Source organism: Nuphar pumila, chromosome 6 (genome assembly GCF_984573655.1).
Source record: "Nuphar pumila chromosome 6, dmNupPumi1.hap1.1, whole genome shotgun sequence".
Lineage (NCBI taxonomy): Eukaryota > Viridiplantae > Streptophyta > Magnoliopsida > Nymphaeales > Nymphaeaceae > Nuphar > Nuphar pumila.
The window spans coordinates 94,731,814-94,737,139 of record NC_143254.1 but is presented as its reverse complement, the minus strand read 5'-3'; positions in this window follow the sequence as shown (position 1 = coordinate 94,737,139).

Genomic DNA, 5,326 nt, shown 5'->3' with positions numbered 1-5,326 from the left:
GAGAATGACAATATTCTTGCAATCCATGAATCTCGATATTTGGAGAGTTGTTTCAGATAAATACCAAACTCCATCAACTGATTTCAGCCGATGGACCGATGAAGAAAAGAAGACTGCTTCACTTAATGCCAAGGCAATGAATGCATTGTATTATACTGTTGACAAGGTAAAGTTCAATCGCATCTCTCAATGCTCTACATCAAATGAAATCTGGCATACTCTTCTCGTGACTCACGAAGGTACGTCAAAGGTAAAGGAATCTAAAATCGCCTCTTTAGTTCATAAATTTGAATTGTTTAAAATGAAGCAAAATGAATCTATATCGGACATGGTAACAAGAATGACCGATATAACTAACACTCTGAAATCCCTTGGAAAAGAATATTCACAAGTGGATTTAGTTAGAAAGATCTTAAGGTGTTTAACTCCTGAATGAGAGAGAAAAACCACTGCTATTGAAGAGGCAAATGATTTAAACACTCTCACTCTTGAAGATTTGGTTGGTAACCTAATGGCATATGAAGTCCAACTTCAAGATAGACAAGAAGAAATCTCTTGCTTTTAAGGCTACTTCTGACTCTGAAAATTCAGAAGAAGATGAGGATGAAGATATTGCCCTTATTACAAGACAATTCAAAAGATTCATTAAAAGGAGAAGATTTCAAAGAAAGGTAAAGAAAGCAGATTCTTTCAATCCCAATGAAGTCAAGTGTTTTAACTGCAAAAAGACAGGATATATCAAGAAAGATTGTCCTCTTCTCAAAATCAAGCCCAAGGACCAATTCAAGAAGAAAAAGGCATTTCAAGCATGTTGGGATGATACTGACTCCTCTTCCAATGAAGAATCAAATGAAGAAGTCGCCAATATGTGTTTTGTAGTACAAGAAGATTCGGTAAGTCAATTTGACTATGATGATTTATTAGAAGCATTCAATGATTTATATGCTAAATTTAAGAGTCTAAGTTCTAAAAACAAAGAGTTAAAAACTGAAAATTTAACTCTTGACTCTCAAAACAAAGTGTTACTTCAAGAGATAGAAGATCTCAAGAAGAAAAACTCTTGTCAAGCATTTGAGATAAAAGAAATTGGAACAAGAACCAATCTCTTACAAAAAGAAATAACTAGTCTAAAAGAAAAATCAAATGATCTTCTTTCTATAGTGACCAAATTCACAAATGGTCAAGAGAATCTAGAAAGACTTCTTGGTTCTCAAAGATGTTCGGTTAATAAAACCGGATTGAGATATAGCTTCTTTGATACTCAAAATAGACCAAACTATGTTGTGAAAAATCAAAGACAATATTTTCAACTATTTGTTCAAAGAACTAAATTTTCTAGTAGAAATGCATCTAATCATGGAACTTATAATGCTTATAAGCCTAGACATGATTACTCTAGAAATGCTAAAGCTTGTTATAGAAATAATACTTTTTATCAAAGGAAACCAAAATCCAAATGGATATGGGTTCCTAAGACTAACTCTCATAGACCCGAAAATAGAAAGGGGTCAAATGCTTTGTCTTCTAATTTTGTTGTAGGTATACAAAATAAGGAGCAAATGGATATTGGACAGCGATTGTTCCAAACATATGACTGGAAGGCCGGAGTTATTTTCCTCCCTCCAAAATAAGGATGGAGGAACCGTCACCTTTGGTGACAATAACAAGGAAAAAGTAATAGGTATTTGTAATATTGGTAATCCAAAATTTCCCTTGATAGAAAATATTCTTTTAGTAGATGGTTTAATGCATAATTTATTATCTATTAGTCAATTATGTGATAAAGGTTTTCATGTTTCTTTTGAACATGATTTATGCTTAATTTCTGATTTTCAATCCAAAAAGATCATTTTTAAAGGTAAAAGAAGGAACAATATGTATGAACTTTATCTAGATGAGTTACCCATTTTTAATGAAAAATGTCTTATTGTTTCAAATGAAATTCAATGGTTATGACACAAGAGACTTGGACATGTTAACTTTAAAATTATTTCCAAGTTATCCAAGAATGATCTTGTTAGAGGCCTACCTAAAATACCATATAAGAAAGATCACTTATGTGATGCTTGCCAAAGGGGTAAACAAATCAAGAGTTCTTTTAAAGCAAAAGATATAGTTTCAACAAAACGTCCTCTTGAACTTTTACATTTAGATCTATTTGGACCATCTAGAATTCAAAGTTTGAATGGTAGCAAGTATGCTTTTGTTATAGTAGATGATTATTCTCGGTTTACATGGGTGATTTTTCTAAAAAGCAAAAATGATGTTTTTTCAGAATTTTCTAAACTTTATAGAAGAATTACAAATGAAAAATCTACATCTATAATTAAAATTTGTAGTGATCATGGTGGTGAATTTGAAAATGAATCTTTTCTAAAGTATTGTGATTTACATGGTATATCTCACAACTTTGCTTTTCCTAGAGCGGCTCCACAAAATGGAGTTGTTGAAAGAAAGAATAGAACTTCGCAAGAAAGTGCTAGAACCATGCTTAAGGATAAAAATATACCAAAATACTTTTGGGCTGAAGCAATAAATACAGCATGTTATGTTTTAAACTGTGTTCTTATTTGACCAATTTTACATAAAACATGTTTTGAATTGTATTATGATCGTATACCGAAGATCTCATATTTCAAAATTTTTGGTAGTAAATGCTTCTTGTTAAATACCAAAGATAATCTTGATAAGTTTGATTCAAAATCAGATGAATCAATATTTCTTGGATATTCTTCTAGAAGTAAAGCTTATCGTGTTTTTAATAAAAGAACATCTTGCATTGAAGAATCTTTACATATTGCATTTGATGAGAATTGTGAGCAGGTTATACCTCTAAGCGAAGGAGAAGAAGTAATACTTCAAGAAGAACCTTTGATAGAGAGTACTTCTCAAGATAATGTTCCTCTTCAACCGGTTTGAAAAGAAGATCCTAATCATCCACATGAGCAAGTTATTGGAGAAATAAAGAGTGGTGTCCAAACAAGAAGGCAATTAGAAAAATATATTGCAAATATTGCTTTCATATCTAAAATAGAACCAAAGAATATCAATGAGGCTTGTGATGATGAATTTTGGCTTTTGGCCATGTCTGAAGAACTTAACCAATTTAATAGGAATGATGTTTGAGATCTAGTTGATAGACCAAAGGATCATCCAGTAATTGGAACAAGATGGGTCTTCCGAAATAAGCTGGATGAAAATGGCGAAGTCATTCGAAACAAAGCAAGGCTAGTAGCACAAGGCTATAATCAAGAAGAAGGCATAAATTTTGATGAAACCTATGCACCGGTGGCTCGACTGGAGTCAATTCGAATGATGCTTGCTTTTGCTAGTTACATGAACTTTAAGTTATATCAAATTGATGTTAAGAGTGCATTCTTAAATGGACACATCAATGAAGAAGTTTATGTAGAGCAACCTCCAGGCTTTGAAAATGAGAAATATCCAGAAAAAGTCTATAAATTAAAAAGAGCTTTGTATGGACTTAAACAAGCACCAAGAGCGTGGTATGAAAGACTACGAAATTTTCTAGAAAAATCTGGTTTTTCCATTGGTCGGGTAGACTCCACTTTATTTATTAAAAATCTTAATTCAGATATTCTTATTGTGCAAATTTATGTTAATGACATAATATTTGGTTCTACTAATGATTCTCTTTGTAAAGAATTTGCTAAAACTATACAAGAAGAGTTTGAAATGAGCTTGATGGGCGAATTAAACTACTTCCTTGGACTTCAAATAAAGCAAACTGAAGAAGGAATCTTCATCAATCAGGCTAAGTATACAAAAGAACTTCTCAAGAGATTTGGGATGGACTCATCGAAATCAAGAAGGAATCCTATGAGTACAACTACTTCTTTTGATAAAGATGAAAATGGTAAAAGTGTAGATACTAAGCTCTATAGAGGTATGATTGGATCTCTATTATACTTAACTGCTAGTCGACCTGATATTATGTTTAGTGTTTGTATGTGTGCAAGATTTCAAGCTAATCCAAAGGAATCTCATTTAACTGCAGTAAAACAAATTCTTTGTTACTTGAAAGATACTTCAGATTTTGGTTTGTTTTACCCAAAATCATCTTCCTTTGATTTAGTTTCATATAGTGATGCAGATTTTGCAAGAAGTAAATCTGATCGCAAGAGTACTAGCGGAACTTGTCATTTCTTAGAAAATTCCTTAGTCTCTTGGTTTAGTAAAAAGCAAAATTCAGTGTCACTCTCAACAACTGAAGCAGAATATATAGCAGCTAGTTTAACATGTTCACAAGTACTATGGATGAAACAGACCTTAAAAGATTTTAGTTTGAATTACTCCACAACAACTATTTATTGTGATAACACTAGTGCTATAAATCTTTCGAAAAATCCTGTTCAGCACTCAGGAACTAAGCATATTGAAGTTAGACATCATTTCTTAAGAGATCATGTGTTAAAAGGAGACATTTCGTTAAATTTTATTTCCACTAATGAACAACATGCCGATATCTTCACTAAACCACTTAAAAATGAAGATTTTATGAGAATTAGGAGAGAACTAGGCATTTGCTCATTTTTGGATTTATAAAATGCTGATTTTTGAACAAAATCTCAAAATCGCATCATATTAGTCGACCGATAAATTTCTAGTCGACTGATGCTTTAAATTTTTTTAGAATGAGTCGTATCATATTAGTCGACCTATAAATTTCTAGTCAGTTGATGTTTTAAATTTTTAGAAAGAGTCGCACATTATTAGTCGACCGATAAAATTTTAGTCGACTAATTTTTTTTAAAAAATTTTAACTGAAGGGACCCGATACCCCTTGGTGTTTTTTTTTAACACTTGAGTTTTTTAAAAAAGGCCATCGTTTCATTTTTTACACTTTTTCGTTTTTCTTAAAAACGAAATCCTTTGAAAAACGAAACCCTCTTTCTCTCTCTTTCCTCTCTCTCTTCCGAAAAACCCTCAGAGTGTCGTTTGAACCTCTCATCGCCGAAATCCTCTAGCCGTGACAAAGAGACGCCAAAATCCTCTTTCAGTAACCGACACATCTTCAGATATCGCCGAAATCCTCTCGCCATGATGGTGCATCTTCAGTCCTCGTCAGAATCCCCTTGTGGCAGCCACCTCGCATCTGCCGTCATCCACCGCGGACTCCTCCTCGTCTATTCACTATTTTTGTTGCATTGGTTCTCCTTCACAACGCCGGACAACATCTTCCTTCTGCCGGACGTCATTTGGAAGCCGACATCATTCTCTGCAACTAATTTTTTAGGTGAATCTGTTTTAACCATGCCTCGTTCGAAGACTGCATCTGCAAAAGATTTAGGTTCTCCTCCTCCTA